The following is an 11753-nucleotide window of genomic DNA, read 5'->3' as shown; positions in this document are numbered from 1 at the left end:
CAACAAAGCAATGACAAAACAATCCATCAAAACTGCGACACTAAAACGCTGCACACTCAAGAAGATTTGATTTAAATCAGATATAAACTATAACAACACAAAAGCCAAATGAACACGCTGCTGAAGATGTAAAAACACAAAATCATTTCGCTGACAATCAACAAAATCTCCTGATATGCTTTAATCTGCAAAGTTTGGGATCTAGAGTCTACATGATGAATCCGATTGGATAAAAGCTCTTTTTAAAACCAGCTGCACTGGAAGCAGAGAAACACAGGAGGAAAGGAGCTGTGCAATGAGCAAATAAGCTAATGGGATAAATAATTGTAAAACATGTAGTGTATTTATAAAAAAATGAAAATAAATAATAAAATGAGGATAACTTTGTGATTCTGTTTGTGTTTGCTGTGATTCCAGAGGAGGCAACCATCTAGCGGTTTGTGGATGTGTTCAGCATACTAACTGTCCTTAACAGACTGAAAAAAAATGCTTCTTTTTGATGCCAATTACCAAAGAGACCATTTGCAAATCATGTTATCCTGTGAAGTGGTTCATGTTGAATGTGAAAAGGGAATTTTGTTTGAATGTAAAATCCCAATACTTTTGTCTTTTTATTCTTGCAAGGGTCTGTCTAAACAGTGACATCCATTCCTGCATCCACAGAGACAATTTATTTCAATGCACGTGGATGTCGAGAATACCACTAGACTTGCCCCAGCAGATTGAACATGATCACTGACATTTAATCAGCATATCATTTGCCAGAGGCTGGCCCATAACAGGGTCAACAGGCTGCCAGCAAACACAATTTAAATCAACACTCACAAAGAAAATGTATCTAAAAAAAACATTGACCTTACTATTGTCAGTATCCATCAATGTGACGGAAGTGGGGCTCCTGAGGGTTTATCCAGTAGCTGAACTCTGACCCTCATTCATGCAAAACATATGAACAACCGTTCACTATCTACACAAATCCTCCGCAAACTAATATCTGAGTTTTCATTTCCATCTTTCCAGCCTCTCAATTTCTTCCAAAGCAACGTCTCGAAATGCACTTTTAACTCTGCATTACTGAAATCTTTGCATTTGAGTTGTGACGACGTGTGTGCACCGAACTGGAGGTAATGGGACCAAATTGCTGGGCTGATTGCAGCCCTGTGGTTGCTCTAGTACACCTGCCGTCCAAATTCCCCTCTTTAACTGTTAAAAATGCTGTTCACAAAATTGATCCTCCCAAATAATTGTTGTAATTTACCTGAATCTATTGGTCAATTACCAGTGTGTTTTCAGTACAACCCCATCGACTGACGTCTTCGGATCTGATTTCCTGCTAATGCTGTATGATGGGCTGTGGACCATACATTATAAATGCAAACCAACTATTCGCTACTTTTCTATTCATTGTTTTCTGTCTTTACTTTTAGCTCACAATTTTCACTCACATATTATGCATGCTGGTAAATCTCATTTAATTGTTACCATTGTAGACTCCACAGAAAGGGGACTTGGTATGCATTTGAAGTACAGAGAACTTGTTTGACCATTCCGCCATCAACGTGTAGCGCATCCAAGATGAGCAACGTCTCCGTCACTATTCATACGCATGTATGAGTGTCTCCGACCATCCACCAGCGCCGGGGCGCAGGTCGGGCTGACTTTGTTTCATTTTCACACACATTTGAACATTTAATTTAATTTATGCGTTTCATTTCAGTAGTTTATATTTTGAAGCTAGAAGGAAACAGCTTAAAGTAAATAACCTACTGGATTGTGATGGCTACAAAGTTTGTTTCTCCACATGAGTAAAAGCTATTATGAGAAATACGGTCAAGATATTTGCTTGTGTGCACTGGAAATGCTGAAATCTGTGTGCAGCCACCTTGTCAGCCTTCCATCTCACTCTGTCCCCTGTATCTTGCTTTTTGCATCTTTTGCCATTCCCTTGCCCTCTTTTTTCTTCCATCTCTGACTGTTTTCTCCATCTACAGCTCACATCTTTATATCACTCCAATTTCAGCACGGTGAGATGGAAATTGAGTGGGAGGACTGTGCTGCGGGAAAAGATGGAGGTTTCAGAGTGGACAAAAATAAAATCCAATTTCAGCTAAAAAAAAAAAACTAATTGCCCCTTACCTGCCCAAATCTTCAGCTGGTGGCATCCGCGCATCTCTGGAATCTCAAGACCTGGCACACAGCAGGAGGGCAAAGAGACAGACCATGAAACCAACCCACCTGCACTCTCACAACTAAGATTGGACACAGTCTATTTTTTTTTGTGACTTTTTAGAACCACTACCTGCTTCATATAGAGTGTCCAATCATAGATCTCTTCAACTTCAGGGTTACTGAGGATTCGTTGATTAAAGCTTTGTTGAATCAAATTGCGATTTAGTCTTGCAATCGAGTTTTTGTCCCAAAACAGGGGAAAACAGACGTCTTCTGATATTTTTGGCCTTCAAAGTCAGGAGGCATCTACTTATTTTTGGAGGGTGAACAATAAGGATCCACCTGAGCCGTAATCTAGTTGACTGACAGCAGCACACAATGGCTTTCTCCACACATTACCCGCAGACATCGGCGATGGATTTCAAGAGAAGAGAAGAGGCACAGCGAGCGAGGGGAGGGAAATGCTCTCAGACACAAAGAGGTAAGAAAGAGAAAGAAGATGAATGACAGCAAAGATGTGAGAAAAAAAAAACTCCTTACAAGATCTTGAATTCTGTTCATCCTACTACACGTTTTTCGAGGTAGATCATTTGGGGCTTTGCCCCGAGTTTCTATTATTGGGTAAGTTCTCATGTTGTGCTGATTGTAAATGAACACATCTTTCAAGACAAGCCCAATGAGAAAAGGGGTTTCTGAAGAAAGGGTGTCATTTATTTTCTAACATTCTTCACCCTATAGGAATAAGACTCAGCCCAGTGTTAACAAAAAAAGACAATAACAATACACATTGGTGAGGCAAACTATTACAGATTGTTAACTTATTTATTTAAATTCACATCAGAGTTATTGCTAGTAGTAATATTTAATATTATAAGAATATTGAATCATATTTTTTAGTCAATAATACATCATTACATTATGCATTTCATATTAGCTCAAATTTAAAGGAGATCCTGGTTTTGGTCTAAAGCATGTTGATCAGTCCATAAATACATGAATTATTATCTGAAGACAACTTTGCAACTGACATCAGATTTTTTGAGGTTTAATAACAATAATCTCATTCACATCTGAAAATCAATGGTAGTTTGGGTGACGCTGCGTTCTCAACCTGGTTTAATGTTATGGTTTGTTTGCATTCTTTTCATCTGGCGACACTTTGTTCCGCTTTCTATTATGTCTTCATAGAGCTTTCTGGCTTGTACGGCTGTCTCTCTTTCAGATGGATGCTGAATCATCTAACCGTCCCGTGTTGAGGCCGCAGGGCTCATAATGGCATCATCATTTTCCCGTTGCCTGTCATTTGAAAGTCTTTTATTTTAATACCTGTCTATAGTTGTGTCTAGTCGTGAAAAAAGGTCTTCAGCTTGTTGTCGTTCTTCAGGTTGGTTCTTTAGAGCAGTGATTCTCAACTGGTGGATCGCCACCAAACAGACCCGTTGTTAATGGGTCGCGGGCCTTTGCATGGGAAAATAAAAATTGATTTTAAAAATTGTGATTTTATTTTGAAGGGACATTTAATGCAGCAGAGTGTCGTTTTTTTTTACCGGCTCCTCCGTCCATGTTTTCAGCAGCGTGTGCCAGGTTGGGTCAAACCATTCTGATGTGGGGGAGACGTTGGGTTTTTAGGATAACTAAACATCCTGAATATAAAATTCAGCTTATGAACTTGATTTTTAATAAATTTGAGATGTTGAGAATGTTCCTCGATTTGGGTAATTAAAAATGTCATTAAGGGGTGATGGTGGGTCCCGGAGCCAGACCAGTTGAGAGCCACTGCTTTAGAGCCTCTTAGACCTACTAGATGTCCTGTTTGTCAACAGCCGAGTCGGCAGAGCAGCGATCTGCAGCACTGATTGAGCCTGATTGAGCTTTGGCCTCTTAGTGTTTGTGGGTCCTGGGTTGGCTTGATGGCCTTTTTAGCATGCTGAGATGCCTCTGGCTCACACTGGGTCTACGAGGCTGCAGAAGGGCCAGGAGGAGAAGGTACACTCCCCTTTCCTCCCTCTTGAGGTGCGTCTGTGAGTCTCCGGGAGCTTCGGTGAGAAAAAGTTTGAGACTGAGCAACACGAAATGAAACATTTTATTTCCAAACACTTCTGTTCTTTAAATTAAGAGATACATTAATAAGGACGATAAAACATAGATTAGAAACATGGCAATGCAACATTTAAACAACTGTAATAATTAAGTCGATTCAACATGTACTGTTAACTGAGACTTGGCAATGGGGAGACTTTCTGTTCAAGATCTGTGGTATTAATATATAAGGATGATCTTACTTAAGGTTTAATCTGCAGTTTGGGATTATATATTATTTGGCTGACATACTGTCGTTGTTATACAAATTGAATATGACTAAAACTTCAAATGACATAAATCACAGTTTCTTAGGGAAACTTCAGTATCTTCCACAACATGTTGATGAGCGTATAATTCAATGGCAAAATGATGTCATTAGATTTTTGTTGATAGTGAGAATCGTCTAACAATCTTTTGAAATCAATGCAACAACAACAACAAACTACACATTTTCAACCCTCTTACAAAGTCTCAACAGACGGACTGGGTACTAAATCTGGTTGTTTTTCTCCTCTGGAAGTTTATTCCGCCCATGTATTCATTTGAGGGCTTGGCATTGACCACCAGGCGGGTCCTGGGATCAGATAAGACCAGTTTCTAGGAGGAATTTCAGGAATTAAGATACAGCTCATAATCGTCCTCATTGGCATGTGTCCATATTCTAATCTGCAATCCTTTTGTCGTTCTTGTCGTTATCAGCCACAAAGACCTCCACATTTCAAAAGACATTTCAAGTAAATCAGTAAAAAAATGAATACAAGCTGAAGCAAGAACATGCTAATTGCTTACGACTCACAGGAGATTAGAAATGCCGCCAAACAACATCAGCAGGATAAGGTGAATTTAAGGGGTAACGGAAACACAGTGTAACCGGTGAGTTTAAGTGGGATGAAAACGTTGAGTTGTACTAAATGTACAGCGGAGTCCACAGGGACGAAGGAGGAGGGAAACACAGGAGCCCAGACGGGTGCAGCCGGGGGACACAGCGCAGTCCATCACATTCTCGGTGTGGCTGGCTTTTCCTCGTAGGACCTCACACTAAGCTTCTTTTGATGCAGCGACATAACTCCCTCAATCATTAAAATTTCCATAAATTTGCCATTTCAAGGCGGATAAATGAAAGGGTTTAATTCACTGGATGCGAATAGCACCTCGTGTCCTCGGGCTCACAAAGAGATTTCAGATTGTACGCGGTGTGCAACCAAATAATATTTGTGTTTGCCTCTGAGTGCAAAACAATCTTGCAGACATCTAACGTGCGCTTTGAAGTGCTGCTTGTACGGCAGGACGAGGCCATTCAAACGCATCAGTCTAATCTAGTCCGAAGTGAAAAGAGCAACGCTTTCACTTGGTCGATGTTAAGCATCCTGTTTCTGTCATTAAGAGGCCTCCACTGGAAACCACAGATGGGTTATTTAAAGCAAACATTGGGATTTTAAAATAAACACATCCATCCACGTCCGTGTCGTGTTTTACATTATCTATGACTGTCTTCCGCACGCAACATGTTCACCTCTCTTTCATTAGCGAGTGTACGTATCATAAATAGATGACAGATTTTAATGAACATTTAACCGCTCCGCAGACAGCTGTCTTCACCTAATTGTCAAAGTCTGTGTGCTTTTCATCTCGGTCCTCATTAGACAGAAAAAGAGAGAGAGATTTGGGGAAAGAAAAAAAAAACAGACTCCCTTCAATGCTCAGTGCCAAAAGATGGGCAGCTAGATAGTTTGTGTACATACAAAAGCAGTTTCTTGACACAGCTGCCATTGTTTTTACACATTGAGACACTCGTTAATTTGGTTCACGGTCTTATGAACTCCAACACAGTCCTGCAATGATTCTTATCTTTGTTATCTGCCATTTTGAATCACCCTTATGGTCATTGTTATTATTGAAGTTGGTGTTGTTGCAGTGGATTGCAGCAGATTGTACAGATTTTCCTAGTAACTCGGTGAAAACCGGATGGTGACTGAATTGTTTGCCATTGTTCTGTATGACTTGCTTGATGTACACATAGTCTGCTTTGATTGACAGTCGCTGATGCTACTGAACGATGTCCCGTCCAGAGCAGAGATGTGCACCGCCCCTGTTAATACAGAAATAGCATTACATTTTTGGAGTCAGCATTGATGCACATATTTAAAACAGCTGGCTTTTGATTCTTAACATCCCAATGCATGTCTACATTTCTTTGCCACGATGGAGCTGCTCTCCTCCGTGTCAGCAGATCAAACTACGATGACATTCAGCCTGCTTCTCAAATGGTTCTGGTCAAGCCTGCCCCCCCCCAACCAGAATACAGTGACACAAACCCTTGTTTTCTAGTTAAGTTCATTGAGACTTGTGTTATTGTGTATTGGGATCAAAGAGCTATTTCCCACTGAAAATAGCACTTATACTATTACTGAAATACACTTGGAAGCAAACAATTGAAATGGCTGGCCCTATTCCATAGTTAACTTGGCAGGAAGTTTTGAGGTCAGTGTGGATTAAATAGCTCATATGAAAAAGCTTCCTATTTAGTTATAGCTGGTTGAAACATTTGATTGGATGACACAAAGGGCTCAGTGGCATTCAAATCCCACAGCATATGTCAAAAGCAAAACACCTACTCTGTAGCTAAATTTAGTTTTACCTGCTGTTCTTGAATCAACGCATCTCGTGGCTTCGGTCACGTGCCCCTGATCCGTCATAGCTTCTAAACCAGATAAAAAATCAATCAGGTGGGAAACTGTCGGGCTGAAGTCAATGCAGCGGCGATCAGAATAACAGCTGCATCCCGCCTGGAAGACGTCTTACCTCGACCGCTTGGGTTTGCCGGGCGGTGAAGAATGAGACACAGTTCTGCAGCAGGCCGAGGGAGAGGGTACAGAAGGTGTAGCTGCAGTCCCCTGAACACAAGCCAGAGCACACGTCCACACACATCTGGCAGCAGATGTCACAGCAGTGATCAGAGTCGCACACACACGAGCGGCCGCCGGCTGCTCCGCAGCCCTCCTTACTTTGCATGCAGGAGCTGCAAGGCTTGCAGGATTTTAACCCCATGGGTCTGCCAGTTAGAAAAAGAGAGAAAAAAAAAAAAAACGGGGAAAGGCGAGATATTGGAATTCACTCTCTGGAAAAATGGTCCCCCTTTTCAAGTCTGAGATTGGAGTTGCGGGTGTATACTCAAAAGGAACCCTGTGGAGGAAAATATTCTCATAATTGACTGTCAGACTGTCTTGAACATCGCAGAGGTTTCCTCCCATCTCCAGTTAAGTCCAAAAATTGGTTGCAGTATTCGCTGACGATTTCTCAGAACTGTTTGACCAACTTTTAGAGATTATTCTTGATGTCATACTTTGCCCCCCCCCTTCCCCCTGAGGCCTCCCAGCCTGCCTTCCCATCTTCCACATTCACAAGACAAGGAAAGTCAGCCCTAAAAATATTTTGGCCTTTCAAGTATAAATTCAACCTCAAATGTCAGTGCCAACAGACCATTTCTCTGTTGACACTCACCCAAAATGTGCATAACACCAAAAGAGGATTTTATTTTGTTGTGTGCATGAAAATCAACAAAGACACTCTTTCACAGGCCTACTTGTCATGGGGCCTCCAGTTTAGACATGGTGGTGAGCAAGGATAATGAGCAATGCAGCATGAATGAGTAAACACTGATTTAATTACAGCAGCACTACCCATCCAAGTTTCTGAACAAAATAAAGATACCAGATGTTTGAAACAATTTTCGAGTAATTGGAGTCAATTTCTATTCCAAAACATGTTTTAATTGGGAGCAAGGAACAGTTACTTTGCACTTTGAAGTTTTGTGAGAAATTCTGAACTTCCCAGAGCATCCACAAAAGATGCCTCAGTGTCACAGTGATCAAGGATTCATCATTAAATCAATCAGTCTGAGGCGAATCACATTTGTTTCATCGCAAAAAGCTAACGACATAAAATCCATGACAATGCGTCACAAGTACGCAAACCACAGCATCCAATGATTGACCGTATGCTAAATGAAATAACCATTTACACTTTTGGTATATTAATAGTGTTATAATTTTGTATCCTTTATATTTCTCTGTCTCAAGTTAATGTGTACACATTATACGATACATTTAATTCTAATACAGAATAATTCTGCTTCACTGTGTGGCAAAGGTGACATTTAATTCCAATTCTTCAGCTGAGAAAGGATCGCTTCTTTTAAAAAGCCAATCACCATGGGATTAAAACATTTCTCCATGAAACAAATTGCCTATATATTTCTACTTTAAAATTGTAGTCTCCCAGGAGTTAAACTCATCACGGTTAATCAAGGACAGAACAGACATCTGTTCACATGGCAGCGCTCAATGCATTTCATTATTTCATTTCGGTCTCTTTCTCCCTTTCACCCTCATCCCTCTTCTTTTTCTTTTTTTTGACACACACTCGCTTCTTCTTTCTCCCCACAACGCAAATGTCAGCATGCTGACTGCGACAGGTGAGCGACAGTGAAGCGGATTTGACCTTGACGACTCTGAGAGGGGATTGGCAGTAATAAAAGGCGCCGGTGAGCTCTATCGCTGGCCCTGGGGGGCATCTATTAATGAACGACATGAAACAGCCGTGAGATTTCAGGGGGACAAGCAGGGGAGGGGGAGTGATGGAGAGGGGGGGGCAGGCGACAGCAGCCCACGCACAGCCCCTCACCTGCGATGCGCTCAGCCGGCACCTCCCACGGGGTTTAACACTTAAACACACGCTGGTTGGCATGTACTCAGACATCCCGGCAGGGTTTGTGCACACAAGCATGCAAACAACCACCCCACCCCCCCCCCCCCCCCTCCTCCCCCCTCCCCCCAAACCGCCTACAAACACTTGCCATCTGAAGACGCTCCGACAAAAGCTCGGGTTTACTGCAGAATAAATCATCAGATATTTTATTGCATTATTCAGGTGCTAAGTAGACCCCAACGCACCTGAGGGCGACTTACATTTTTTTGCACCTCCCACTCACTCTGACTCTGGTACCTGGATCGAGCTGTGATATAGACCTGACAAAGTGACAGTTCTGCTTAATCTCCAGCTTTCTCAGCCGCGGTGCATCCTGTTAGCGGATTGTTGTGAGTGTGGAAATAAGGCTATTTCAGGGATTTGTGCGTCTCATATTCAACACAGTGAGAGGAGAGGACAGTTTCATAGTTCTCGTAATCCATCAGAATATGTTGCTAGATTCAGGTGGTATCCTAAATAAATATGGTAATGAATTGACAGAGGTCATAAGTGTCAGACCACTAATGGGATGCAGTGCTTAACCTCCATAATCCCTTTGTGCCCTTCACTTAGTAGCAGGATAATTAGATTACTCCTGCTGACACCTTAATATCTGGTTCAAATGCAAACATATATTGTGCGTGACAAACTTGTATGAACTAGTGTACACATTTGGATTCATGGATATACAGTGCGTGTAGTACCAGGGGGGATTTGACTCTTTTACAAAACTATGAAATGATTAGAAAATTGTTTTTTTATTAACTAAAATGTGGATTTTCTGAACAATAGTAGCGCAATGGAACATAGTGGTTCCATAGTGGTAACTAAAATGTGGATTTTCTGAACAATAGTAGCGCAATGGAACATAGTGGTGTAACGAAAAAAACAACACAAAAATACATTGTTACATACATTATTGGAGAGTATGCAAAAGGATCTTGAGTCTTGCAACCTGTCCGCGGTATGTTGTGCCTTATTTTAATTTTCCCAATAATTGACTATATAGGCAACACTTTTTCTTTATTGAGTTATGTTAAGTGAAATGCTTTTAATTTGAGTTCCTTCCATAATATTTAAAGGGCTTTGATTTTGATTTTGATTGAAGTTAAGGGATTGGATTTGCTATGCTCTGCCTTTTTCAACGTTGCAAGAAGTTTGCTATCTTGGTTCAGAGCGAGCAGCCTGTGTGTTGAAGTGTACATTTTGAATATGTCCTCCACGCACATTATGATATTTGATGGATTTACCCACGGTATAAAAGCTATAAAAATAGGTATTTAAAACCCAAATCTGTGTGCTCTAAGGAAAAGGTGTCATGAACAATCACACATTGGATAAATTAATGTTATTCAATCAGGAGACACCTTGAAGTTTTAACAATGATTTATTTAACAGGCATAAATATTCAAAGTGCAAAGTTGTTGGGTGCTTCGGGAGTCCAGACACTGCTGGTGGTGGTAAAGGAATAAGTTTCTCCCCTCCTCTGAAATCTCTGATTTTACTGCTGTTTGCAGGAGTCAGGGGTGGCGGGGGGGTCGTCTCTGGTGCATATTCTGCAGTGACAACCGACAGCAACACAGAGGAAAACCATTTTCAAAGTTTGACAGCACCAATGCCATTGGTTTACGCAAACGGTGCCACCGTCTGTTTGGCTGGTACTACAGGAGCCCGCCCCCAATCAGCTGGCAGCAAAGCCACAGGGAGAGGGGCCGGCGACCTTGGGAACGGCACAGCTCGTCCAGTCTTCCCGACTGAATTCCCGGCCACACTTTATTTGAAGTTCCATCCCTTCTGCACTAGAACCGACTGCTCAGTACAGGTGTCATGAAATAACTTGCTTGAATTTATTCCAGTCATTTTAAGAACTAATAGATTTTTGATGGATGGTAAAGACGTTCACTGTTCCAGGGCTGATGTCTCTGACTTTTCGTTTTGCCCGGGCTGAAGGTGACATTTTTGTTTCTGTGGTGAAATTGAAAAAAGGAACCGATAGTGTTTTTACATCTGGAACAGTCAGGAATTCCCCTTGGACAGTGATCGCAATAACCTTTTTAACATGTTATCTTTTGCACTTATTGCAGATTACGTTGATCTAACTGACCTCCAGAAGACTTATGTGACTACTTGGTTTGGTTTAAAATAAGGTTAGACAGGTAGGTAGGTAAAAGAACTTGTTTCATTTCGAAAACTCTTTGTTGTTAGAAGACGAATTAAAGACTTGGTATTGTGAATATTAGGTTTGTCTCAAACCTAAAATTACGTAGAGCTTCGTAAAGCTGTGAGCATGGCTGTAGCCTTGCTGGAGCAACCTACACACACACAGGCCTACGACGTTTTTCCTTCACCACTGAGCGACATCGCACCATGTGAGGGTTTAGCGTCTTACTAAAAGGCTCCTTTTGTAGGTTGAATGAGCGACCTTTGCAACAGGGCTGCTTCTTTAACTTTATGCCCGTACCACTCAAGGACAGACGGGCCATCTGGAGTTGTGGGGGACCTTTTGGCCAGTGGTGACTGCAGGACCGGCTGTATGTACAAATGAAACTGCCCATTCTCGGCTATCCCAATTTAGACTGTCCCATTGGTTCCACGGAGCCACTTATGTCCAGAGGTCATTAATTTAAACCATCTCTGGAGTCACATCTTTCTCTGCGCTCACGTTTTCGTTTGTGTCGTAGTAAACCCTGTCAACACATGCAGAAGTCAGGGTCCTTAATTCAAATATTACGTAAAAATCCTTTAGTGTATGAAGA

The 11753-nt window shown here is 41.5% G+C and overlaps 1 long non-coding RNA gene across 1 annotated transcript; it reads right to left on the bottom strand.

Moving 5' to 3' along the window:
• Window positions 1–4242: 4242 nt before the first annotated feature.
• LOC119219842 (uncharacterized) lies at window positions 4243–7555 on the bottom strand. Its single transcript, XR_005120548.2, has 3 exons — window positions 7054–7555; window positions 6890–6952; window positions 4243–6340 (listed from the first exon to the last, which is right to left on the bottom strand). It is a non-coding gene; the product is annotated as an uncharacterized LOC119219842 (long non-coding RNA).
• Between the last annotated feature and the right edge of the window lie 4198 nt (window positions 7556–11753).

Source organism: Pungitius pungitius, chromosome 12 (assembly GCF_949316345.1).
Source record: "Pungitius pungitius chromosome 12, fPunPun2.1, whole genome shotgun sequence".
In the NCBI taxonomy this organism is placed as follows: domain Eukaryota; kingdom Metazoa; phylum Chordata; class Actinopteri; order Perciformes; family Gasterosteidae; genus Pungitius; species Pungitius pungitius.
The sequence above is the reverse complement of the archived record's forward strand: the minus strand, read 5'-3'. Positions and strand labels throughout refer to the sequence as shown.